Genomic DNA, 27,485 nt, shown 5'->3' with positions numbered 1-27,485 from the left:
TGCAAACGTTATGGATGCTATTCAGCATCAGAGCTAAACTTGCATGTCTTTATTCCTGGATTTATTCTTGTTGCTCGGTGGGATAGCTTCATTTGGAACAGCTCCCTGCCACAAGTGATGCTGGGCAATATGACAATCCTCAGGAGAAATGAATACAACCTTGGAATGTACTTGTGACAGCATTATGGGTCATAAGAGAATTTTTAGGCCCTTTACCCTAGTCAGATGCTCACCGATAAAGTGTATAAAGTGGGCCAATTCCACATCAAGGTATACTTATCCAGGAAAAGCATGTGGATCATAATCAAGCAAATCCACAGGTAAAATAACTTGTGAGACAAAAAGGAGCACAAATATATTAAAGGAGTTTTTAAAAAAGCTTTTTAATTCCGAAATTTGTGTACACCCTCCATCCTAAGATGGCAAAAGCAAGATCTTTACAACAGCACTGCTTTTAGACATAATATGAACACTTTCTGGGTATGACAAAAAGATGTTTGAAATATTTCAGGTTGCAGATTAATGAAGAACCACCACCACCACCCACCCCCTCCCACCCCCCAAATTGTTTTCTTCTAGGAGGTAGTGCCAACGTATTCTATGCAGGTGCACTAGAACAGATGGAGGAAAGGTTGAAGACATGGGAAGAACCACGCCTGGACTTTTCATTTCTTCCATCACCTTCTTGTGCTGCTTGTACACACTCCCATTTACACATTTGAGTATATAAATAAGGAGTGCAGTGCTATCATTAGCCTTGGGAGGATCCTCTAGATCAGACTAGTTACCTGTTCTTTTTCCAAATGTCCAGGTCTCCTTTCTTAATAGTAAGAGTGAAGTATAATACCATTAGAAAGAAATATAAAGCTATCCTTCTGCATCCTCAATAACTTTTCTCTCTCACCCTTCCTATTTCCTCCCTAAGCCAGTGTAAGGCTTCCACTCAGAAACTGTTCACTCTCGCAGTTCAGGGAGTTATGGGAATATAAACCGTACACCAAGGAGATGTGCCAGGCTGTAACTAAGCAGGAAATACAATATGCCGACAGTGTTCAGTCAGACAGAAATGAATGTGAGTCCTGGTATGCACCCCCCCTCACCCCACTCCCATCTTATCAGCAGAATATAAACTCTCCCATTTTATAACAATAACAACAATGTCCTTTGTTGATGAAAGCAATGCAGACACCACCACCATCTGGCCATTGGAGGAATGGTAGATATATCTTGAAAAAGGTAGCCATATACACCACAGCTTCTTAAATAGACTGGTAGATTTTGAGAAGGTGACGAAATGCCCCCCAAGTAGGGGTATTCATGATGGGGAAAGACTTGTCATTGGAAGAAATGTTTAGAGTGTCAGAACCCACTGGTGCTTAAATAGCTACACCTGAATTTCCACATCGTGCCAAGCCTTTGTAAGTCACAAATGAGGTCACAGTTTTGTGTGTTGAGACACAATGGTAAAGCACAAGTCCTGATTTGGAAGCTACAGTAGCTGGGTTCACACAATGTCCTAACCCAAAATCAAACAAATCACATTATAGCTTAGTGTGAAGCAGGCCGTTGAATGATTAGCATGAGGAATGGATATACTGAAAGAGAAATTATTTTTAGATTCAGGAGCTTTTATTGGCTTGTAATGAATCTCTTCCTTTCATGGATAAGACAGACTTAAAAGCCCCCCTTTCCATTTTGGTACACTGGTCAGGATTTTTAAAAAGGTTTCCCTTCTTCCCAGATAATTCGAGCACCTGAAACATAAGATTGATTTTGAACATTCAACAAAAGGGAATCACAGCTGGATAGTTCAGCATTTTCTATAATAGTGTTTATTGTTTTTACTTTTCAGAACCTCTTCTCCAATTTTATGGTAGGGAAGTTGTGATCCTCCAGCTGTTACTGTGCTATGATTTCCAGAAACTCCAACTGAGAAGAATGGTGAGGGATTCTGGAAGTTGTAGTTCGGTACCAACTGGATGTTCTCCATCCCTGCCCAATTTATAGCTTTGTCCTTTGTGGCTCTCCTGGTGGGGCTTCTCTACCTGTAGGCTCGTAGCTGAAGTAGAAGCTGCAGCAAATGTGCATATGCCGCTTCCATCAAATCAAGGTGGCTAATTTGCAGAGGCAGAGGGTCTCACCTCAGGGAGGAGTTTTGTGGGGATGAAGCTGAGCAATGCATTTCCATGAAGCAAAGTGCCTTATTGAGGCAGATCGATTGCAATCTTCACAGAGTGGGGGTAAGGAGAGGCTTACAGTATATAGCCATGCCTCACTTTCAGCTCTGTTTTGCTTCAATGTCACAAGAAATGTGCTCCTCCACGCATGAACCTTTGGTTTGAGAAGGCATCTCGGAGAAGAATATTTCTTCCTTTCCTCATAATCAACTGCTTGTTGTTTATTAGATCCCCATCTGTTACCTGAGATTATGCTTCTGCTTGTTTTTAAATTACACATTAAATAAAGGCATCTATAAACAACAGAATGTACATTTAATATCTCATGATTTATGCTTTCCTTCACTGTATATCAGAATTATTTTTAAAAGTATCCATTTTTTAAATAATGCTTAAGTGTTAACTCTTCATACTAGGAAAAATTCCCTTAAGTAAAGCTCCTGGTGACTTCATGGCTATGGCCAAACTGAGTTTGGGGGCAACAACATGAAGGTGGTTTGCCATTTCTTGCTGGCTTCCTTCTAGTCCTCTGTTTCATTTGTAGGCCACTGCCAGATCCCTACTAATGACTTAAAAGCATCTTAACAGCATTACCCCAGCATCACTGGTGAGATATAAAACCTATTCTCTTTGCTATTAGAATAGGTACAACCATGGTTGGATGACTCCAAAAGATACTATAAGTCATTAATGGAGATCCTGTCATGGTGCTGTAAAGGCTACCATTCTTCTTGTTAAAAAACTCATTCATCAGAGAGCATCGTTTCCATATGATGAGATTGTACCAGAAACATTTGAGTTGAAGAGATGTAATCCTATGCAGTATCTATAGCTAGTTCACCCATGCATACAACAAATCACGGCTTCCTTTCTCCCCAGCTTTCCTTCTCTACTAACCTTATTCAAGATGAGCTACATCCATGTCATCAGAGTCTATTGCACTTCTATTACCTGCCCCACTCGGTCCAGCAGAAGGGGCAGGTTGCAGACCCCACCAGTCAAGGAATTTCAATTGGTGGGGTCTAGGCAGAGAGGCTTTTCTGCTGCAGCGCCCGCCCTATGGAACATCCTGCCTCCTGAGGTCCGGTGTGCCCCCTCCCTCATGGCCTTCAGGAAAGGGATCAAATCCTGGCTCTGCCAGAAGGCCTGGGGGCCAGAGGGGGGCCCGCACCTGTGGAGATGGCTGGTGGGGTGATGGGTTGTCTCCCCCCCCCAGCATCTTACAGGTTTTTTAGGGCTAAAATCATAGGAGGTTTTTAGGGCATTTTTAATATATGTTTTTTAATTATTTATAGATTGTATCCATGTTTGGAGAGACCTGTGTTTTTTCTTCTTTTTTATTATTGTGAGCCGCCCAGAGTCACCCATTGGGGGAGATGGGCGGCATACAAGTCTGAAAACAAACAAACAAACAAACAAACAAATAAATAAATATTGTCAGGCCCCAGGTAATTTCAGGCCTACATTTTGACCTTTCTGAGAACATAGGAAGTTTGAGGGGGAAAGGAATTGTTTGGATTATTCTGTGTGAAGGAACATCTCTTGGAGATAAAGGGGAAGGATGCCACAGATAGTATAGGCATGGCTGTGGCAGACTTGAATCAAGAGCAGATGGAGAGGAAGAAACAGTCATTGGGCTTGTAAATTTTCATTGACAGAGAAGCTAAATGATTAAGAAACTATTAAAAATGACAAAAATATAAATACCAGTGGCCTAGTGTGTTTAAGCCTACAACAAGTGGCAACACCTAGCCAACCTTGACTAATGTGGAAAAAAATAAGCAGAGTTGGATGTGGAGTAGAATTCAACAGGACTAAGTCAGGGTACATTTGTCCCCCTTGCACTCAGTCATGGCATAAACATGCCCAAGAATTTCTTTTTCATTGCCACGTCTTCGTGACATTGCTTTATTTCACCCCCAACAGCTTAAAATCGTTCTTAGTTGTTCTAGTGCGAAAGTAGTGTGGTCCTTATTAAGCAGGCATGGCAGTTTTGTCATTGCTATATTTTGAGGTACTTCGACCCGTCAGCTGTTTCTGCACTCACAGGTGGGATTATCCATCACCTACTGGCCACAATGGCCTGGTGGGGCCATGGCCCTCCCCTCCAGTCACTGGGCATTGTCATCCAAGGCCATTCTCCTTTGGGTACCAGGAAAACCCAGGCCTTAAAATCCTACTTTCTCCTGCTCTCACCTGGTGTCCAAGCTCAGAGGCCTGGATCAGCCTGAAAAGCAGTTGACTAAATTGACAGTGAGGGTGTAGGCTGTCTGATGAAGCAGGAAAGTCTCTCTCTCTCTCACCCCCCCTCCCTCTCCCTCTCTCTGCTGTTTCATGGTGCAATGCTCCCTGTGCCTGTCAGCTGTTCTTTGAGATGCCTTTGAATACAGATGTAGTGTTATTCCAGAGTAGTGCTATTCCCTTGGAATACTCTCATGCAAAACAGTTGAGTGTCATTAAAGCAAATGTTAACAAATGGCAGAAACTGTCACTGTAGCCATCTGCCACAATTCTTCTCCTTCCCAGCCCCATCCCATGTTAAGGAGCCTGATTGTGGTATGTTTTCCTTCCAGTTGGTGATACTTGATGAGAGAGGAGGATAACACAGCTAGGGGAACTTAATGCCCTGTACACATTAAGGAACATCATTTGCTGGCATTATGCCTTTAGCAGGTTAGGGTGAGTGATGTAAAATGAAGCAATGACGGCTGATGAAAAGATGGCCTTTCTTGATCCTTCTCTATCCTTCCTTAACAAATGTTTGACTGTTAACACAGGGATTGCAGCAGCCCTCTCATCTTCAGGAGAAAAGTCAGACCAGGATCCATGCAATTGACCTCTCCAGCATTCCTGAGATTGCTTTAGTCAAGCCTTTCAGCGGAAATCCCCAAACAGTCCATTTAGCTGACATGAAGAGAGCTGCACATGACACCTCAGGTTAAGATTCAGCTAGATTTTGCATACTGAGGTCATAAAACATTGTCTGAGCTTATTGTTCTTAAAAAGCCATGGGCAATGATTTTCATCTCTCTCCTGACCCAACGACACTGGGATTGAACAATGAAAGGGATGATCTAGCCTATTGCAAATATTTTCTACAGTCTTTTTACCTCCATAGTGTTTACCTGAACACCTTTAAACATCTCTTTATTTGTGCATAATAAATATAAGTCAGGGTTTGGATAGATCTTTGGCTAGGACTAGGCAATGGACCATGGTACCTGAGGCAGATAGTCCCATATGTCTTCTGACCCAGCTTCTCTTATGATGCTTCCAGTTGGGATTGGAATCACTGTATACTGGTTGGGGAGCTTTAAACTCTCCCTCTCAGCTGCTTCATTTTTTAATCTTCCCTCCCAGAAACCCACCAAAATTAATAAAAGAAAAAGAACCTCCCATAGGTATGTTTGGGGGGAGGGGTAGAATTCAGAAATGAAGCAGGTGGGACAGAATATTAAAGCCCTTGTACATACATACATAGTCATCCCAACTGAATCTAGGATTCTGTACACAGGTAGTTCTCATTTAGCAACCATAATTGGGACCGGCAACTCGATCGTTAAGCAAAGCCATCACTAAATAAAACCATGACTGTGCTTATGATGTTACTTCAGCTTTCCTTTGCTTAACAGACCTGCAAAGGTCATAAATGCAAGGACTGGCTGCAAAGTTACTGTTTGTCGTAACTGCGAACAGTCGCCAAATGAGGCAGTTGCTAAATGAGGACTACCTGTACTTCTATTAAAGATGAAAGGAACAGGGTCAGCTATATACTATGGACTTAATAACATGTACAGATTGATCCTAAGGCAGAACCCTTGCTTGAATTAAGGGCAGGATCGCTTCGTTAATAAACACAGCATACTTACTTACAAAGCATTATTTAGAGTATGACTGTCAAGAAGATAAGACATTTCTTTGAACAGGGTAGAAAAGTGAGATAGAAGGGATATAAATAAATAAAAATAAAAAGTAACCTAGATATGAAAGGAGAGTAGATTCAGTTTGGTTCGGCTCTGATGATTTGGAAAGCAATCTGATTCAACTCTGGTCACTTCAATGACCACCTTCTTTGATTTTGGTCCAAATCAGAAATCTGAAGCTTTATAATTACCTTTCATTGCCAGTAAACCAAACCACAGCCAGAGAAGGAGCACTTATCTTCAAACCAGAATTTTACATCTGTTGGAGCAGGTTCTTTCTATTGAAATAAAACAATATTTTCATCATGGACTCCATGCATACTAAGTCCAGAGTTCTTAATCTGAGAATTCCAAAATGGTCCATTACCCTCTGATTTACATATTTTTAAGTGAACGTGCCTGAAAATTGCATACACCATCATAGTGACTCTAAGGGAAAAAACTTGAAAAAAATCAGATCAGTTTGGGAAGGGTGTTCCTTAGATATCTCTAAAGGTGCTTAGGAAGAAGGAATTTCAAACTGCCTCTTCTTCTGATTTTTTTAGGAAATATGTACATATAAATAACAATATCCCCAATTAAGAAACTTATACAGCTCAGGAAAATGTCACGGTCAGGGGAATAAAATGAAAGAAATATCATTTTCGGCATGTAATTAATGTTGCTTCAATAATTGCTACTGAAAATGCAAACAAGACAACCAAAACTATTAGAGGACTTAAGCTATCCTTCTGTGAAGAAAGGCTACAGCAATTTTATGCTTAGAGCAAGAGTCAGTAATGGAAGGCATGACAGAGATATATAAAATTATGTATGGTATGGAAAATGTGGATAAAGTGCTTTTTTCTCTCTCACAGAGTTACAACTGTCTGTTGTGTCTCTGCATGACCCATTGATTGAGCCTATTGCTATTCAAATGAGATCTTCCCTTTGGATGTCTCAGACAGCAGTGACTGCAGGATTTTTCTGCTTTCCTCCAACTGGCAAATTGTTACGTGCAATATTGCAACGCTTGTAGAAAATGGTGTGGGAGGGGAGGGAGGTCTTGCATTGTAATGCTGCACTGTTGCTTTCGTCAGTCAGACCCCCTTGCCTCCTTCACTGCCGGCCCGATCTCTGTGTTGCTCTCTGTCCTCCAATTTGGGTGGGTGGGTGGCTAGACGGATGGATGGATTTATGCCTTCAAGTCAGTGTTGACTTCCGGCGACTTGGCAAGATATTCAGAAGTGGCTTGCTGTTGCCTTCTTCCCAGGGCTGAGAGAGAAGGACTGTCCCAAAGTCACCCCGCTGGCTTTGTGCCCAAGGCAGGACTAGAACTCCCGATCTCCTGGTTTCTAGCCTGGTGCCTTCACCACTACTGCTTTGCATTGCTTGGCAAACACCTAACTGCTGAGGCAGCTGCACTTCTATTAATCATAAACAACGTTATGAATGTTATGTTCCCCTGGCAAATAATCAAAGCAAGGGCCCATAACCTATGCACCCACCCGTCTGTTGCTTCCTCATGAGAGTGTTCATTGTTGCGAATACAAAATTCTGACCAATATAAAGTTTGACCAAAAGCAGCAACTAATTATCATTGTATTCAAATTCTGTATGTCTGGGGATGAGCTGCAGGGCAACAAGGAGGGGCTACATTAAAAAACGAACCATTTTAGATGTATTGCATGGTTGCTTTAGTGACAGGCAGGATTGAAGTGTTTCCTTTCATGTGATGGGAGTGACTAGCTGGACTTCTGTTACGCCACTGCAGAGATACTCTTCTGAGGTTAATGGGTAGCAACCCATTATTGTGTGGAAAATATTTCTGAACATTATTTTTCGTCAAAGAAATCTGTTCCCTCCCATTCCATGGACAAAGCATGCATTTTCTTGCCCTGGGCACAGAGGCTTCACCACCCACCCGAAGAGTCTCCAAGGAGAGTGCTGCTTTGCAAAATGTTGCACTCATCAAGCTACCTGAGACAGATGTATTTGCATCCTGTCTCAATCTGTAATCAATACATGGAGGAAATGGATAACCAGAGAGCAAGAAAAGGAAAAAAAAGATCCATTTTTCCTAGGAGACAACAGGATATTACTGTCACAAGTACTTTGCTCTAAAAATACAACAGGTTGCTAGGCAGAAATGTTAGTGACCAGAAAAGCTAGGATAATGAGGATGGGTTGGGACTTTGTTTTTTCTTTTAAACATGTTTCAGCAGAGTTGTAGTTCCTCCATAAAGGCACAGTTGCATCTTATTCTAAAGCTGCTCCTCTGCTAGGCTTGACTCTAAACTGATTTAAGAAAATCCTGTCCAGATTGATACCCATTAGTAGCACTTACAAAAATATTCCCTTCAGACTACAGGATACCAGGCCTTCCTACTGGATAATTTCCTTGTTGTGGTGCCCTCCCAACTTTGTGTTGCAGGAAAGCCAATTGATTCCCTTCCTGTGGGTGGGTCTTACTGGACATACATACATATATACCTTTGCATGTACACACGCCTATATATATAAAAAATCCCCTCTCACCCCTATGGGTGGTATGTGTCTTCCTCAATCTCGGGACCTCTACCAGAGGCCTGGGAGTTGGAGGGTTCTGCGCAGTATCTGAGCTGTTCCTAGCACTGCCCTCTTCTGGACAGAGAGCTCTGAGGTTGTTCCTGGGCTCTGTTGGAGCCACTCTCCCAGCTTAGGGGACTGGGACCACTTTGGCCTCTACTTTCCACATCCTCTCTAGTTCCTCTTTCAGGCCTGGTACTTCTCCAGATTCTCATACTCAAGAACTTGATGAGACAGGAGAACCTGGAGATAGATAGATAGGTAGATGATAGATAGGAATATATCTATACAAAATTAAGCTTATATATGCAAAATTGAAATAACAAAAATGCACATATATGCAGACACAAGAACCAGATTTAAAATAAAAAAAATCTTGTTTGCTTTATTTTGTTGAATAAAGTCTGTTGCAGAGCCCATTATATCAAGCTTTTTTTCACTAGCATAGTGGTTATAGCATTTATCTAATCTGTAGAATATCCCCAGCAGAAATATTGTTGTTTTTCTTCCAAAGCCACCTACTTTTCTGGTGGGCTATTTTGGCTTTTTATAAATAAGTTTACCGGTGTACCATTTCATCATTTTTACAGTAGACAGTGGACATATTTTTTTAAAGGGAAAAATAAAACAGCCCAGCAGAAAAGTTGGTAGCTCAGGGAAAGAAAAATAGTAATTTTTTTTTTTAAATCCTGCTGAGTTTTGAACAAAAGAAGTTCTCTGTGTTAGGCAAGTGTTCTAACCATTATGCTCATAGGAAAGATCTGCTGCAACAGCCCCAGTAGCAGATTTTATTGAGGAAAATTAGATGAGGGGGCTTTCCTGACTCTATAAAATAGTCAAACTGGAGTTGGCCGAGAAGAAAGCAAAGCACAGCAGACAAAATGAATAGCAGTGCTTGGGGCAACCGAAGCATGTAAACACTACTTTGAAAGTGGAGCAGGAAACACACCCAGAGGATGTGGGGCGGGGGGGGCAGCAATGCATGGGACAAAGTACAGAGCAATTTTCTAGCATCGTTTCTAGTGCATTCACTACGGAGGAATCTCCTTGAATTATTTGAAATTGCCGAGTTGCCATTTATGAGATGAACCACCGACATACATGCCTTCTATCTCTTGATGGTTTATATCTGTTCTCCCAATTCTTTCCCAGACTCCCCCCAATCTCTCACCCTAACCCAGATTTAGCTGTCTGTTCCTAACCACACCTTAATTCTGTGCATCCACCTGATACCCTCCAAATATATTCAGATTACAGCTCCTATCGAACTGTGCTGAAGAGGCAAGCTAGAAATTGTACTTGCAACAGATATGCAACTTATTAGGGTGTGGAGGGCTGTCCTTGACTACCTTGGAACTTCATTTGTTACTGAACTGGGAGAATGTTGTTTCCAATTGAAGATATGAACTCGTCAATCATTTTCTTTCATATTTCTACATTTGTCAACGACAGTGAATGGAAAGGGCGGGTTATGAATTTAGCTACCCAGAGAAGTAAGTTGCACTGATTTATATGTGACTTACTCCCAAGAAAACCAGTTTCGCCTTACAATTTTGTCATAAAACAGCAGGTACAGTAGTAGGCTGAGAGCCATTTTTAACATAAAACAAAATAAGATAAATGACTACTGCAAGGCATACAGGTTCTAGTGTGGACTGCATTGTTCCCTTGGGGCAAGGATGCTGCGTGTCAATTCCTGGTTCGGAAAAAAACTGGGTTAAAATAATATAGGTAAAAAGGGGAAAACTCTGTGGGTCAAAGAGCTAAACAGGCTTACGTTTCCAAGCTGTCTCAGTTCTGTACTTTTTGTAGCGGATCTTTGGCACTTCAGAGTGGTTCTCCCCCCACCCCCCATCTTGACTGCTCAGGAAGTGGTGTGAAGATTTTTCACAGTCCATAATTGCAACGATCCCACTGGGGATTCCTTGGTGTGAGAGGGGGACAGAGTACAAAGTGGCCCCACTGCCCTGCCGCTGATGGAGAAAAGATTAGGCCTGCTGGCCTCGCACACCAGCAGTGTGATCAGGAAGATAGCTCAGCGGAGAGTCTACCCCCAAAATGATTTCTCCCTCCTTGCCCCCCGCCCCCCACTCGCTCTCTTTCGTGTTACAAAATTGCAGCAGTTAAAAGGAATGTTTTGCTTGAAAGCCCCCCTACTAAACTGGGATTAACTTCAAGGCTCTGAAGTGGGAACTGCTCCAGAATGACCAGTAATCAAGACAATAGACAATGGTGCTTTCTTTAATCTCAGGCCTGTTGAAACAGCCCCTTGACAGGTGATGGATTAGCAGAAACTAACACAACTTCCTAATGTCTTCATAGAAACCCTGTACAGTTTATCTTCAGGCACACTGTGCCCATTCTTCTGCCTCTCGCAGGGCCTGCTTTCCTTAATCCAGCTCTTTTCCTCCCGCTGCCGAAGCCTTCTCCTCCGTTTATCCTTCCTTCTCCCGCCAAGGCCGCGAGAATCCCCTTAATCAGCATCTCGCCGGCTGCTGCCCCAGCAGGAAAATGGGCAGGATCTGCATTGCAGATGAATTGCTGGAGAGCAAGATTAGCGGCTGGGGCACAGCCTCCTTTGCACACGCGGCTGCTCTGGGCGCTTTCCTTTGTCTGGGTGGGGGTGCGGTTGGCGGCGTTCAGCCCTTGGTGCCAGCCAGTTACATTTCTGCTAACAGATGGCGCGCCCGCCTCCACCCCTCCCTGCAGCAGCCACCGAGCAGCCATTCTGGCTATCAGTAAAAGGGGACATTGTGGGCCTGGGATCAGCTGGCCGGCCGGACAAAGGGATGCAGGGCGGAGGAAGCCGTTCCCAAAGCACCGGGGGCGCGGACGAGGAGACCGACTGCTCCTCTCAGTCCTTCATCTAAAGCATGACTAAACACGGTGCCTGCTCTTTGGGGGCGATAGATGCATCCTCCTCCTGCCCCACCCCACAGCTCAGGACTCCTTCCATGTCATCTGTACAACAAGCTTGTGAGGTAGGTTACACCGAGCAAGCGAGACAAGGAGGGAGAGAGTGGCGGGGGCTGGCCTAGACTCACCAGGTGATCTTCATAATCCAGGGAGGGCCTGACGCTACTGGAAATATAATGGTACCATACACCACCGCCGGATCAGCAGCTGCTTATATAAATGCCACTGTCCTTTCATCGGTGTTTCTCAACTTCAGCAACTTTAAGACAGGTGGACTTCAACTCCCAGAATTCCCCAGCCAGCTGGCACTTCCTATGTTTGTAAAACGTCATTGCTACCTCAGAATAATGAAATAGTATTTTTAAATCATGTAAATATCTTTCTATTTATCAAGAGCGATGTGGATTTTAAAAAAATATATTTTTACAAAAGGCATTTAAATTAAAAAGAGAGAAAGAGGAAAACCTCCTGGAGAGGAAATTGATTTTTGCAAAGTGGGAAGTAAAGCGAATTGGGGTTGCATTAGTCTGACATCCCTAATTACGATCACCACAAGTACCCAATGTTGTATTTAGGTACATAATCCTGCCCGAATGCAGCACTAGCATTATATAGTGCATTTTACTGCTAGGGTTCCCTTAGTTCTGACCCGCCAACCAGAATTCACTCACACATGACTTTTAGGGCAACTAATCAGGGGCCTGATAAAGCCTTCTGGGTCCTCCACTGAATAGATAGATAGATAGATAGATAGATAGATAGATAGATAGATAGATAGATAGATAGATAGATAGATAGATAGAGTTTATTACAGTTTTAGACCAGTACAAGAAGTTTGTTCATGAGTGAGCTATGTTCACTTATAAAAGTAAGAAATCTTTAGATAACATTTAATACATATTTAGGATACATATATAAAGCAACCTGGCACAAAACCATAGGTAGAATTCAGACGAAGCAGTCTATGTCTAAGGTATAAGTAAGGTAGTATCTGAAATTTACCTAAAATATAATAACATCTAAAATTACAGTCCCCCACTGAATATGCAAAAGTGTTCCTGGGTGTGCATGGGTGTGAAACACCTAGCAAGCTACATTTGCCTTTATCTGTACTCACGACTTGCATTAACTGTTTTGCTGAACCTTAATCAGGAACTCTGCCAAGCTTCCTGTTATGCTGGGGCCCTAGAAGGATGCTCCAAATACACAGAACTAGGCAAACTGACTGTCACTGTTGGAAATATGTATAATGTCTTTTTATGTAATTTTGTTCTGTAAGATTACATAATTTTGTTATTTAAAATGCCCACTTGGTCTCCTGCAAACTGCTGGTGGAGTGAACTGTACCCAGTGGAAAGGGTACAGTTAAGTACCTGTTCTCATTGGAAACTTACTAATTTAAGAGCATCTGCTATAAGGTTTGGATGACATCATTTAATCAGTCAGATCTTCAAATTGATATTCTTTTCTTCATCTTTATATTCCACATAGTCAAAATACCCTTGTAAAAACTGTGGTCATAGGTGGTGATGGTCATCATCATCATCATCACCGTCCCTTCATAATATCATCCCATAATAGCACAAGGATTCTTGAGTGGTAAGGTTACTCATGCAGACCATTACTAGAGTTTTGATTAAATTACAGTAAAGTCAGTGCTGCAGAATCCCAAAAATAATGTTATTGTATTGCTCTGATTAATAATAGTGATTTGGAAGTTTTTGTGAATTTTCTTATTACAATTGAGATATGCGTTGCAGCTGACTGGAAAAGAAATCCCTGCTGGTCTGTCAGTTAATCTGGAATATAGATAAAATAGCAAAACTGACTGAACATAATGAAACATGTCATAAACACATTTATTTGTTGAAAAATAAACTGTATTTGAAATGTTTTGAAATAATACAGTTCAAGTTAACATTCAGCGTTCTTCTCTTTGCTGTAATGATTCTGTTTGTACAGTGTAACATTTATATTTATATATTAATAATACTTTAATATAGGAAAGTACAGAATTTGAGGCTCTTCACTTGCTCTAACCTCATGCTCTACAAATGTCTTGGCCATGCTACTTGGGTATTCTGGCATCTTAGTCCCAGCACATGTGGAATGATTAATTGGAGGTGGCTAACCTAACCCATAATTTAAATAAAATATGGGGGGGGGGGCAACCTGCAGTCTCAACCTAATTGCTTTTCTGCAGATGATCAGTTCAGATTTCTGGCAGTAGCGGTGTGTCAGATGGTCTCAGAAAGTGAGTGGTAGCCATACTCACCCACTCACCTTTTCTTCAGCTCCGCTCATCACTGGCATACAGTTTCCAACACATTACTCCAGTGAGAATGTGGCCCTTGATGAAAGCCTGCAGAGAGGGGCTTCTGGAATTCTTCCCAATCCTTAATAGCAATTCCACTCTGGGTCACGGGACCGGGAGGGAGGTGGCTTAGAAGGGAGCCTTCTGAGCCGCTGCCCAACTGTCTCTCTCATCAGGATACTTGTGGGAGTTTTCTGGATTCTTTTCCTCTCCAGTCCCCAGCTGGATGTGGCACACTTTCAATCTCAATATTTCTTTTACCAGCTTCTCCCACTAGACCACATTTAGTCTTGTTCCATTCAATTTTCAGAGAGTTGTCCTGCTGTTAGACAGATGGTGATCTGTGCCCCTTTACATAATTTATTTTCAACATTGTATTGGGTTGGAAAGAGCAAAAAGGTTGCCCATCTCTGGTTTAGAGGATTGGGTTCAGATATCATGTTCCTATGAGTAGGAGAGATTAATCCATTCAGTTGAGTAAGACTAAACTTAGATTAAAAAAGGGGTCTCAGAACTATCAAAGAAGATCTGTCTGGGAGATATATTCCTTGCTCTATATCTTCTTGGCCATCTCTGTCTGACTGAACTGAATGGATGTATCTTTTGATGTGTGTTGTCATCTGGAGCCACATCCCATTGCATGCAACTAAAGCAGGACTAGACTGACAATCTGACTATCATTTAAAAAGAAAGATCTTTGTAAGGGGGAGTCTATATGCTGTGGTCATTAAGCAAATCACCCACAGTAGTTAAGTGAGACATCACATGACCGCGACTTGCAATTTTACTGCTGGTTTCTCCATTGATCCTGCTTGTTGGAAGTCAGCTGTGAAGTGCACAAATGATCATGTGAACATGGGACACTGCAAATGTCATAAATGCTTGCCAGTTGTGAAGCACCTGAAACTCAATCACGTGACTATGGGGATGCTGAGATGGTTGTAAGTGCTAGGACTGGTCATAAAGTTACTTTTTCAGTGCTGTCGTAACTTTGAACAGTCACTAAACAGGACAGTTGTTAAGTGAGGACTACCTGTTTGTATACTGCAAAGAGACAGGAGACAGCCTTATCAGGTTGTTTATGTTTGTGTGTTTTAAAAGTTGGTATTTTTCTAAATATTACTTTCTCTGAAAATCCAATTAAAGCAGGCAGCTGCTTTTTCTACTATTTGCCATTGCGGTACATAATTTACAAAAAAAAGCCATCCATTCCCCTTCAGAATATTCAGAAACGGAGCCATTTGCACCTGTATCCAAACAATCAGAGGCATAACACTGTGACGGGAAAAGTACCAATAAATAACTCAGCCAGGCCCTTTGTTGACCTTGATGGATATGTCTTGAATTAAGTCACAACATTATTCACGAATCATTTCAAGATCAATACTAACCCTGGAAAGGCAGCAGAGAGAGGCCACGGGGGTTGGGGACGGGGGCAGCGAGACGTTGCCTTTTCCCCTTCCCGGCTGTGGCTTCTCTACTTCAAAGCAAATTCTCTGAGTTTCTTTCCCCTCGCCCCCTGGTATGCCAAACCTGGAATGTGTGCCTGTTTTGGCCACAGCATGAGAAACATCCATCTCCTGCACCAGCTTGATTCATATTTAACATTTCCCAGGCAAAAGTTGGGCTTAAAAAAAAAAAGAGGAGCAGGAGGCTGTGGGCAAGATGATTATCTTAGACAATGCCTCCCTCAGAAGTAGGGACTCTGAGAACAAGAGCAGAGCAGTACCTGCTCCTTCCTTCCTTCCTTCCTTCCTTCCTTCCTTCCTTCCTTCCTTCCTTCCTTCCTTCCTTCCTTCCTTCCTTCCTTCCTTCCTTCCTTCCTTCCTTCCTTCCTTCCTTCCTAACTGGAAACAATTACTTGGGGTTCTCCAGAGCACCCAGTTGCCTCAACATGTTGCCCCAAAGCAGAAAGATCCAATCTGGGACCCACAGTCTTCATGCATGTGGCCACCGCCTCAGATCTGACCCCTCAAAACTGGTACATTGGTGTTTTCCCATTTACCCTGCCTGCTTCACTCCTGCTTTTCTCCCAGCCTGCCTTGGTCATGGATCCCTCCCCATCTCCATTCTCTTGCTGGACCTTTGCGCTCACACCACTGGGCTGCAGCTACAACTCCTTTATAACCCTTCCTGATCTTCTCATCACGTCATCTTTATTTTCTCCTTTGCCTCACCCCTTGTGTTGTTTTATATCTGGGTCTGGTGATTTTTTTTTTTCTTCCCTCTGCAAGTTACAGGACACTTCCTCCCATCTGTGGCCATGGACCTGTCTCCTGTCCTTGAGTCAAGAGGAAAGTATGCTGATGTAGAAAGCCTGGCTCAAGGCCACCATTGCTGCAAGCCGGAAAAGTTTTCTGCCAGTTCAGTTCAAGATCGTTTCTGAGCAGCTATTAGTGGCTTCCCTGACAACTTTTCCCTTCCCGCCCAACATCTACCAGCAGGAAAACCAGCCACCAATTGCTCCCACTGTCATTTTCATTGCTTGCTTAACTTTGCCAGTAGACTATCCCTGCACTAGTGATAGCGCTTTTTTGAAACGTTATATGATTTCCAGCCCCTGGAAGAAGAGAAATGCTGAGGTAGGGGATAGGGGCTCCCATGTGGGACCTCCTAAGGGCTTCCCCAGTTATGAACGGTTCAGTGTTTCTCCTGCTTGTTGGGGTGCTGGCCAGATGAGAACTGAAGAGTGTCACTTTCCTCTCTTTCCTGCTGCAAGTGTTAGTGGAGATGAATGATCACTTCCCCAAATGGAATGAGAGTTTCACAGATCCAGAAAAGTGAGATTCTCTCCTTCAGGCATTCCTTCATCCATCTGGGGAGCCTCTGAGCACCTCTTCTTCTTGTGAATGGAAGAGGATTGCTGGGCCTCCCTGAACCGTGTGGCACTCCCTCTTTCCCAGTTGGAACAAGCCTTCTTGCTTACAAAACTGGCCTATTATAAGATTCTTTCCATCTGACATTCCCCACTACCACGCCCCATCCCCATTCTTAAGCTGCTGTGGCTGAAGGGAATGCTTGTACTGAATACACTGGACTCACTTCAGAATAAATATGCCCAGATTCTTTCTGCCTTTATATTGATGGGAAGAGAATCTTGAGGAATGCAGTGGCTAGAAGACTTGCCTCATTCTTCCTGGACACGGACAGGAAGAATGTTTCAGAAACCTTCTCTACCATAGTTTTTTTTTTTTGTTTCTCACTCTATCTCTCTCTCTTTCACACGAATTCGCACATATATATTCCTATAATGTGCATACATGCATACACCCACAGATGTGTAGACACTTTCATGTGCCCATATTCAGAATTGCTGCTCTTCTCCACTTGCTCCCTCTCTTCATCTGCCAATGGGAGAAAAAGGATGCTGGGTGAAATTATGCTTTCTTTATTTTTGCTTATTTATGGGAGTATCAACCTGTCAGCCTGTGGTTGGACTTCAGTAAGATCAGTATTCCCATGGCTGAACAACGAATGTTAGAAGAAACTGTAATGGACAGAAAGAACGACCTTGGGGGACAGGAAGAAGACAAGCATTGTCTGCTACCAAGACAGTGGTCAAAAGAAACTTTAGTGCAGGACAGAACTGTAATCTGAGTAAACATCTCAGACAAGACCCTCCCTATTTCTCCCACAGATAAAGGAAGGGGGGGGGGGAGTACATTCAGACTTGAAAGATTTTGTCACTGTAACCTTACAATATTGTATGTTATAATATTATGTATAATATTTTGTTACTATAACCTTATAGTATTGGCCTGCATGATTTTGGTTTCCTAATCTGGTCTACTTTGAAGAGCTGACATAAACAGACAGTGCTAGTGAGGTATCTGGCCCTCTGGTAGCCACAGTGAAAACAGCCATGGAGGTGCAGAGCCCAGTGGTGGGACAGAAGGTGGGGCAGTCCAGCAGAGGACCAATTGGAGACCAACAGATTGCTGACCTCTGAAGGCTCTGCTCCTATGAGACCTAGAATGTCCACATGGGATGTCTTCTTCTAGTGTAGCTTTATGCTGGAACACCTTAGCCAGACTTCAGTCTGCCTCAGCAATGGGTTGGCAAGGAGATGGAGGTTCCATTGTGAGGAAATGCTTGTGGTAAATTATAAGAGGGTCATTTTCACACTACAGCACCCAGGAGATGTGTATGAGCTCACAATTATATGTCTATTCTCTTTTCCAAATCAGGTCAGAATTTCTGACCGGTTGTTTTTGGATCCCAGAATCCCTATTCATGTTAAGGAATCCTGCTAGTTTCTCGGCTGCTGAAACAGTTGGTTCACTCTGTGTCATAAGCCTTTCTGAGGCTCTGGCATGGAGACATATAAGATCCTGATACCTATTTGCAATTTTCCTGAATCTTCTGGCCTCTATATCTATTCAGAAGTAAACTGATATGAGTTCACTGGGACTTACTAGTCCTACCTAAGCTGTTGCCAGGTCACAATCCAGAAAACCCTCTGGTCTAACGGTCCTACAATTCCAACTTGGTCCCAGCACCTGTCGTGGTCCTAGTCTGTACCCTTGAGATAAATAGCTGAGCCCCAGCTTTCCATGCAATATCCTATGTTTCAGCAGGGGAGAGGGGAAGCACCTTCGGCAGCAAGACTTGCCTAGACCCCCAGCCATAGTTACTGAAGAGTTCTTGCCTAACAACAGTCCCTAAGATTGGCTATGTTGGAATAATCCGATGACCAACCTCATAGAGGCATGCATATTTTTCCTTCCGTTGACAGCAATGAAAACACGACTCCTGCTGTTGGGAGAAAGCTATTGGGTGTACTGACCAACATGGTATATAGGCTAAAGCACCACAGGAGGTGCTTCCATTCAGCTCATTCTTAAAGGAAGTCATTGACAACTGGAGCTCATAAATAATTCCCTAAAGTGTTTTTCAGGTGAGGAATGTTAACACTTAAACTATGGCCAGAGTCCAAGTTGGGTAGCTGAATGACATGCTTGCTCAAGATGGAATAATCCCTCTGCTTTTAACTCACCAGCATCAAACCAAATCAGCAAGATCTTTGCTCAAGAGCGATGGCCATAACTCATAGCCCCCAATATATGAATGCAATATAAATTAAAGTCAGCATCTTCTGAGTAAGTTAACTTCAGGTTGATTTCCTCTTTCAAAACAGAGAGAGGTTTTGGGTGTCCGAAGAGCTGAGAAATGGCAGCTCTTCTTTCAAGCCAACTCTGGGGTGGGGACAGCTTCTCATCTTCACTGGGGTAGGCTTTTTCTTAGTAGGTTAAGACTGACTTTCTTAATCATAGCATGCTCCCTCTTTTCTGACTCCAAAGTCCAGTTTTATCATAATGATGGTGGGCACTTGATGTCTGATGAGTGGGCATCAGAGAAATGCCTTCTCTCTTATACTAGCCAAACTGACTTATGGCTTTCTTGTTTCCCATAGCAGGTGGTGAAAATTTTATTCCAATGTGCTTCTCCTCAAATAGTGCTCCTTTATCATCTGCCTTTCCCATTATGGCTCATTTTTAATACTTTAATGTTCACTTTTTAAGAACATAGCAAAACATTTTCTGCAGAAAGGTGGGAAATAAATTTAAGCAAATAAATGCAGTTAATCACCATGTCTGGAAAGCACATGCAGAGCTGCTCAGCCTGCCTGTTTGACTTGGCTAAAAGTGAGATGGACGTAAATTAATATAGCTGGGCAATTTAAGAGGACGGGATTTAAATCAAGGGCATATTTATCTTCCATATTTTATGCCAGTGATCCATCACTCTTATACATAAGATTAGTTAGACTCAAGAATGGATCATGGTAGAGGAGATGTTATAGAGTCCATCTTCTCCCACAAGGCTTTTTTTGTTGTGGTTCTTGTGCCATATAACAATAATAATATTCCCAAAGTTTTGTTGGAGCAATTTAAAATTCATTGATTGATTTCAGTAGGGAAGTTGAACTTCAAACTTCTCTCTTGCTGAGACCAGTGGGACTGAAAGTTATTTTACTTTGGCTGGATTGTGCCCTCACTGTGCTCATTAGCAAGAAAGAAAGAAGCGATGTTTCAGTCTGCATGCAGAAAGGAAAGAAAATCCGTCTTTTAATACATAACTGTAGAACGTAACACCTTGTATTTTTATCAGTCTCTTCCTAGAATTCTCACCAGAGGAATTAACCAGGGGAAAACTCAAAATGGAAGGCTGGTCTTACTATGTAGCCCGCTTAAAGTATTCAGAGTTTCAGATACTTCCTTAATGGTCTTAAGAGATAGTCCTTTATCATAAAAGAAAGTTCTAAACTTGAAGAAGTTCTTTTCATTCATAGAGATGGTCCTCAAGCTCTGCCCATTCCAGGCATCTGGGAAACAGCAATTTTGACTTTGTCTTGAAACATCCAACAGGACCTTGTGAGTCAGTTCCCAGACCCCCTCCACCCAACACAGGTGATTCAGGATAGGTATTAAAGCCAGTGGGCCCTAGTAGTTTTACTTATATACTGTAATAGCAATATTGCAAACAGGACACAGAAGCTGAGTGAATACTGGGTTGGCCAAGCTCCACTAGCAAGCTTATAGTGGAAATGAAATGTGAACTAGGGACTTCTCTATTACATTTACAGTAACTATATTCCATTGGTCCTAAACGTGTACCATTTATAGGCTAAGGCCTATCTGGTTAGCAAAGAAAGGAGATGAATCATTTAAAGATATTAATTGGAACTTCTGGGATGAGGGTTTTCCTACACAACCTTTCCTATGCAGACCCTGCAATGAGTGCGGGTCATGAGATTTTATCACTGCTTACAAACATTGACTGTTGTTGGAGAACAGACACTTCTATAGGGTGAGTTTCTTCCCCTTTGGCAGACAATATGTCTCTGTCTAGGCCAATGAAACAAGCCTCCCTTGGAAAAAAGGAAGCTCTGCCTATTACCCTTCTTGGCATTGCCCAATGTCAAGTATCTGGGTCAACATGGACATGTTATGAATGGTTTGGACAAAGACTGAATCATGTTAAATGTTAAGCAGGAGATGCCAGAAGCTGAAGCCAGTTAGCTCTCGCTTCCAGTCACATGCCGACAGCTGCAAAAACAGGTGAAGGGCATATCTGCCTTGCCAGCTAGCAGCTGATGGCCTTGGGCAGGAGCCAAGAGATTACACTGAATGTGCACCATCCACCCTCTTCCTGGGCTGGGCGTGCCTTTTCTATTCTAAGAGCAAGAGAGCTGACAGAGAGCTTTTCTTCTTGCCTCTATGAGTACCCACACATATTTCCAGCAGGCGGATGAGTCCCAACAGCTGGAAGAGCTAACCTTAAAGAATTGGAAGTTTCCCCCCTTTCCTTGGCTGAATATTTATCAAAGGGCTGACACCTGCCAGAGACAAATCCATTATTGTTAAATTCTTCTTTGGGACCTCTGACATGAAGTGCTATGAAATCCACAACTACCTAGGTGTCATTGGGCTAGAACAAATACCGTGGAATGCAGCTTGTGCCATTGATTTCTAGGCCCCAAAGTCAGATCGGTTCTCAAGGTCCTGCTGAAGCTGCTGCGTCGGTTTTCCCATTCATCAAAGTGGAGGCAGATGGTGTCCATGCTTATGAATTAAGCAGCCTCTTAAGCACAGCCAGTCATTAAGGTGGAATGTTTCCTGGACTATCAAGCTTGCTGTAAAATTGGCGGCCTTTTTGGCCCTATAAATATTAGCCAGGCTGCTTTGCTTTATGCTAAGAATGCTCAGTCTTGAGTGAAAGCATATTGCTATGAAGGCAATTAAGTTTACTCCACTATGCTTTGCTACTGAACAAAATCAAAACAGGCAAGACCTTTTTTGCCCACCACTAGTGTTCAAATCTCACGTCTGAAAAGTTTTTGCCCACCAGGGATGCAGTCGATTAGCATGATACCCTTGTAGTGATTACAAATTTGTAGAGGTAACCGTCAACCACTGATAGATAACCACAACCCATTTGGCAGAAAAAAAGGGCAAGACTGCCAAAATAAGCGGATGTAATTGTCTGGGGTGTGAACTCACTGGCGGACAAAAACTTTCTGGAGAGCAAAAACGGAAGAAGAGCCTAGGGAAATACTGGAAGGTAGCTAACATGAGATGGGCCCCCACTTTGTATGGTCCTGCTAAGAATTTTAAGTTCTGCTTGAAGATCAATCAGACAAATTCAGTGAGAAAAGCTCCACTGGTACTTATTCACCATGATAAAAATGCTGCAGCATACCGTAGCTCCTCCCCAACAGAAGTACTTCTCTTCAAGCAGGAAGAAGCATCATGGTCATTCTGCAAGCTACCCTAAGCTATTAGGTTTGAAAGGGGAATCTCCCTTCAAAAAATGGAAGTTGCTTTTGACCACTACCCTGATGGTCAGGGCCCAGTTATAGGTATCCTCATTGGCCGTGCTGGTTGGGGCTGATAGGAGTTAGCGCTCGCTCCTCCTCGAGTTACAGATTTCTGAATTCTAATACTAGAACCCACGCCATCTGTCCTGATGGTGATACATACGAAACAAAGGAGAACGGTGCCCTTATTTGTATAAGGGCAATACACTAAATGATTTTGTCAAGCTGGAATCACAGCAGTGTGCCAGACGTTTTCTGTGAATTCCATGAAAATAAAAATAAAATGTCTCCTTACTTTCCTTTCCTAGGCTGCTTGTATTCCCACCGCACAGCCTGATTTCACTTCATACAGGGCAGGGGAAGTTTACGGAGCAGAGACCTCAGAGTCTACTATATCAAATGGTGAGGTGACCTGAAAGAGAACCATATTCCTGAGGGGGTGGGGAGATAGGGGAAAACAAACCCTCAAGCCCCCAAACAGAAATATGGTCTCTTTGCAGGCCTTGGATGTTTTACCCACCCATATCTGCTTTGGTGCTAACATGTGTTTCATATGAAGCTATATTAAGATGAATTTTACCCTACAAATAACTAGATACAGCTATGCAGTAGGAGGGAATTCCTCCAGGATGATGTCAAGTTTCTTAAGCAGTCAAATTAAAAATAGCACATAAAACCTGACCAGTCATTTTGGCTCTGATTCCAACCAACACATTTGGGAAACATTATCAGGTTTATTGGGAGGAAACGTATCACAGTAAATCTGCTTCTGTTTATATATCATTTTATTATTCATTTTTGACATTTTCCTTTTTTCTTTAACCAGTTCTTCCTTTGCCCCCAGCAAATAAACATTACCCTGAGTTGAAATGCAAAACAACAGTGAGATTTTTCCCCTGTGCCACCCCAAAAATCACTTTGAAGCATATACAATGGGAAAACTTTGATTTTTAACATTTAGAAGTCTTGACTGCTGAGAAATGCATGATAAATTTTGTGGTAGGCTAAGCTATTGAATAAAAGTAAAATAAACGAAATAAAGCAAAATGGAACAATATGTCAGATGAGAAGAAATTGGATAAAACAAGAATAAGGTTTTGCAAGACACTTTGCATATAGCATGTCAGTAATGTTTGGGGATAATTTATTTACTATTATATTACATCTAATAACCAGAGTTCTTTGTGCGGTTTACAAAGTCTTTTAAAAGAATAAAATAGTGAAAAGGTTAAAAATACAGTAAATATATCAATAGCACAGGAAATAAAATTCTACAAAAGCATGTATTACATTATAATGCAGGTATTTAAAATAAAACTATCAAAATTTACATTCCTGGAAGAGTATGCCTCTATAAAGCTTCAAAGGGTTGATTCAACTCCTAAAATTCAAACTGATTTTCAAATCAAGTGCATTTTAATCACTTTGAAGAGATTCAAAGGCAATCCAGAGATCAGTGAATATCATGGTGCTTTCTAATTTTGCAAAATCTGAGTCATGATTGTAGCTTTCTTTCCATATTTAGCCAAAGGAGGGAGATGGGTTGAATGGCATAATAGGCTCTCTGATATTGATGAGGCACTAATTAATTTTTTCACCTCCATTAATTTACCTATCAGAGCACTTGAGACAGTGCTGCTTTGCTGCTTGTGTCTCTCAATGTTCCGTTAGGATTTGTTTAGGCAGGTTCACTTGGAGAAAGAGACACACCTGGATTCATTATTTTGCTTTTTAAAAATCTGGTTTGTTCTTTCTACATTTCTTCAATTCAATACTCTTTTATCCTTCTTGTTCCCTAGCTTTCTATTTATCAAATATGTGGTACAGATGCTATTAGGCTCTTTTCATCTATCTGCAATTAGCTTTCAGTACTGATATCACATACCAACTAGTCTTGAAATCTTGTACTCCGTTTTGGACTTGCTGTTTTTTGAATCTCCTTCAAAGTTAGTCTCACAGTATTTACCAGAGCACGTATAATGATTGTGGGTGGCAGATGGTATGTCTGCTTGAGCTGATAAAAGGCCCTCCTTATCACTGAAGCTATACGTGCTTCCAGTGGAATCAAGAGCACCCCAAATTGCAAACCTGATTTTTTTTCCCTATTGGAAGCTCAGCACTCTTCCAAAAGGTGAAACACAACTCATCTGGGCAACTGGACCACGCAATAGTACTTCCATATGGATTGAGCTTTAACTTAAGCCTTGTTAACTTATCCTGCTCAGGTGTCAATTCGGAACATCCACTGCCTCACCTCGTTAGGTGAAAAGATGAGGTAACCCTTGATATTATCTCCATATCGATGACAACCAGTTCTCTTCTAGAACTGGTTTCATAGAGCTAGTTAATAATATTATGCATGCATATGTGTGTATGGGTGGAGAAGGAATTGAGCAATAAGTAGGAATCTTACCCCAAGTAAGCTATTTCAGAAGGATACAATTCTTGATTATGTTAAAACTACTATCAGGGTTGATAGTGGAAACATCAACCCCGAGAAACATCAGGGTTGAATTCAACAATGAAGGCAGTTACTGCCCCAGAACTAGACATAGAACTGATCTGAAATGGATCTAGAACAATGTAATCTAAGTGCTGGAGTTGGTTTGCAACCACTTACTGGAACATCTAATCCAAGGAAAGGGTGTTAGCAACTGGCTTGAAGGCTTTTTTTTTTTTTCTGTGTTCGTTTTCTTCAGAAGAAGAAATAATAGTCCAATCTGGAGAATGTCTAGTTCAAGAAGGCTGCTATAGCACAAGAAAATTTATGCAGCAGACCGTATGCCTCTCCACTCCAGCAATACGTGCTAAGCATATGCATTCAATCTGCAGGTTTCAAAATCTGCAAATGGAAGAAAAGGTGCTTCTTTGGTGTATAAGTACACATATGAGAAGAGATAACAACATTCTGGAGCAAACAATCTTATCATCTCACTGCATCCTTTCAGGCTTGGCTACCTAGTTTGTCCATTTGTAGAATGAGTGTCTGAGATTGTGATTAGGTGCTTCTGCTACTATAGCCTAGATATCACACTGAAATAGGTATGTAACAATTTTGTGGGGGGGTTGTCTTTGTTTTGGGTAGTTGATTAAAAAATAAATTAAGTGTTCTACCAAGCCCCAGCTTTTTCTCCTGCCTGTTCACTCAAGGGTGTAGGCACTGCCAAAAAAAAAGTTAAAAGCAGAGTTTCCACTTGTCGTCTCCTCCTGGGTGAGGAGCAAGAGAACAGATCTAGGGGAAGGTTCTTGGCTTCAGAGCCTCTAGACTCTGGTGTCAAGTGTGCATACACCCAACCAAAGAGAACGTTACTCTATGAAGGAGGTGCTTGTCACTGCATTGCTCAAGCCTCTATGGCTATACAGAAAACTTCAGATCACCAGGAAGTTTAAAACATTTGCTTTGTCTATGCTGGGGTGGGAGATTTTTTATTTGATGCTTTAAACTTTTTATATGTTTTTTATAACTAGGAAAATGTGTTCAACCACTAGCACTAAGATTTCTTTTATGGTAACTAGGTAGCTCTAAATTCAGGTTTCTGTTGCAATATCAAGCCATGTCCTCCTTTTTAGACCTGGTGATTAAATAATGCATTGGGTCTGTAACAACAATCTTTGCCCGCTATATTCAGTAACTGATGCCTACTGATAATGCTGGAATTTTCAGTCCTTCATCAAAATATGTTTTTTCATATTTTGCTTAAAGCAGCAAGCCATAAGGAACTAGATCATGGAAAGAGTTCAACAAGTATTTGATTCATGTGTGAACACAGCAAGTAGAAAACATCAAGAGGACAATAGTCAATATTATTTCTGTCCAAATTAGCCCTGGTTTGAATTAAGACATTTGAGAGAAGACATGATTCAATATGAGTTTATGATCCAAGAGTCAAGGGCAACCAGATTCAATCTGAGACACTTCAAGGTTTGTTTGAAAGGAAGTCTGGTACATGACCTATAATGGGGAAACTTCAGAATACCTGCTGCTGCTTCATTTTGTGGCAGAATGTGATGAAAATAGCAGAGATGGTAGCCTTTTTTAGGACAAAGATAGCAGGGGTGAGAACAGTACATCAGCCTCAAAATTTTCCAGCAGAAACCCTAAACAGAAGTTGGTTGAACTCAATGCAGAAAGAATCCTCCCCCAATTTGAAAATGCACTTTGCGGTCTTAAATAAGAGGATCCTTTGGGATGTCAGGAGAGTTGGTGTATCTGTTTGGTAAGAACCCCTTCATTGCCAGTTTCAGTGCCAAACTCTGTAGGGTACATTGGCAAAGCAACTTTCTATGGAAGACTCCAGTGAAAGACCACTGACTTGCCCTTGTGGGATGGTATAATCTTGTTGCCTCTGATAACTGGGATTTTTGGAGTACAAGAGTTGGCATGGCTCATTTACTTATATATTTTCCACATTTCTACCTTGCCGCAATCCAGAAACTCTCAGTGGCTTACATAGAACTTAAAAACCCAGGAAATAAGCACCATGTAACAACTATAAAAACAATAAAACACCCCCCCCCAACAGAAAGCTACAAATAAAAACAGAAAATGAAAATGGCTCATTAGTAAACTTGGCCTCTTGCTTAAGGATTCTCTCATCACTGGCTTTAATGAAATGCCAGGCTGGACATAGCACACTGGCAAGTCTAGAATGTCTGGGTGCAATGAGGGTTGGCATTACAAATGGCAAGTTTGACCCCTCCTGGAAAATCCCCTCCCCACTTGGCAAGACTCAGCTATATCAGGGTCATGGCTGGCTTGCAATAATCTGTGTTAGCAGAAGCAGAACGGCCCAGCAAGATACAACGCCCCAGATATAGTCAAGCCATAAAGAAATAGGCAGGAATTTGTAGCCTTTTTACCCTGCGCCTATTTTAGAGCAATAAAAAAATTGGGCCAGTTGATAGTTGAGCACCCACTCGTCATGGTGAAGAGACTTAAACATACCCCAAGAGGCATAATTTAAAAGTTAGGGCAGCCTTCAGCATATATTGAGAATGCTAAAAGCTGAGCTGTGCTCTGAGTTGTGATGGCAGGACCAGCCTAGAAGTATAACATGGCACGGGTAGAAGAAAGAACACTGTTAGGGCTTATGGCCATTTTAAAGAAATTGAATGCTGAGAAAGTGAATGAAGCCCAATGTAATATTAGCCTTCCCATTGCAAAAGTGCCGTGGCAGACAGGTTAATGAGAGATGAAACTGAGTGACAGGCAACCTACATTAATGTCAGAGGGCCCATCACATTGTTCCTACCCTACTTCACCTCACCCTTTCACATTCTCCATACCT

The 27,485-nt window shown here is 42.0% G+C and overlaps 2 long non-coding RNA genes across 2 annotated transcripts; one reads left to right on the top strand and one right to left on the bottom strand.

Annotated features, from left to right (window-relative positions):
• Positions 1 to 573: 573 nt before the first annotated feature.
• Positions 574 to 14,162, bottom strand: LOC148217006 (uncharacterized). The gene is made up of 3 exons (XR_015795249.1): positions 13,839 to 14,162; positions 6,292 to 6,378; positions 574 to 1,754 (listed from the first exon to the last, which is right to left on the bottom strand). It is a non-coding gene; the product is annotated as an uncharacterized LOC148217006 (long non-coding RNA).
• LOC148217005 (uncharacterized) lies at positions 11,287 to 17,075 on the top strand. The gene is made up of 2 exons (XR_015795244.1): positions 11,287 to 11,628; positions 16,112 to 17,075. It is a non-coding gene; the product is annotated as an uncharacterized LOC148217005 (long non-coding RNA).
• The last annotated feature ends 10,410 nt before the right edge of the window (positions 17,076 to 27,485 follow it).

Source organism: Python bivittatus, unplaced genomic scaffold (genome assembly GCF_059951505.1).
Source record: "Python bivittatus isolate LINGU-HERP-01145 unplaced genomic scaffold, Pbiv_v1 ctg000020_np1212, whole genome shotgun sequence".
Lineage (NCBI taxonomy): Eukaryota > Metazoa > Chordata > Lepidosauria > Squamata > Pythonidae > Python > Python bivittatus.
Note: the sequence above shows the minus strand (reverse complement) of the source record. Positions and strands in the feature narration are given on the sequence as shown.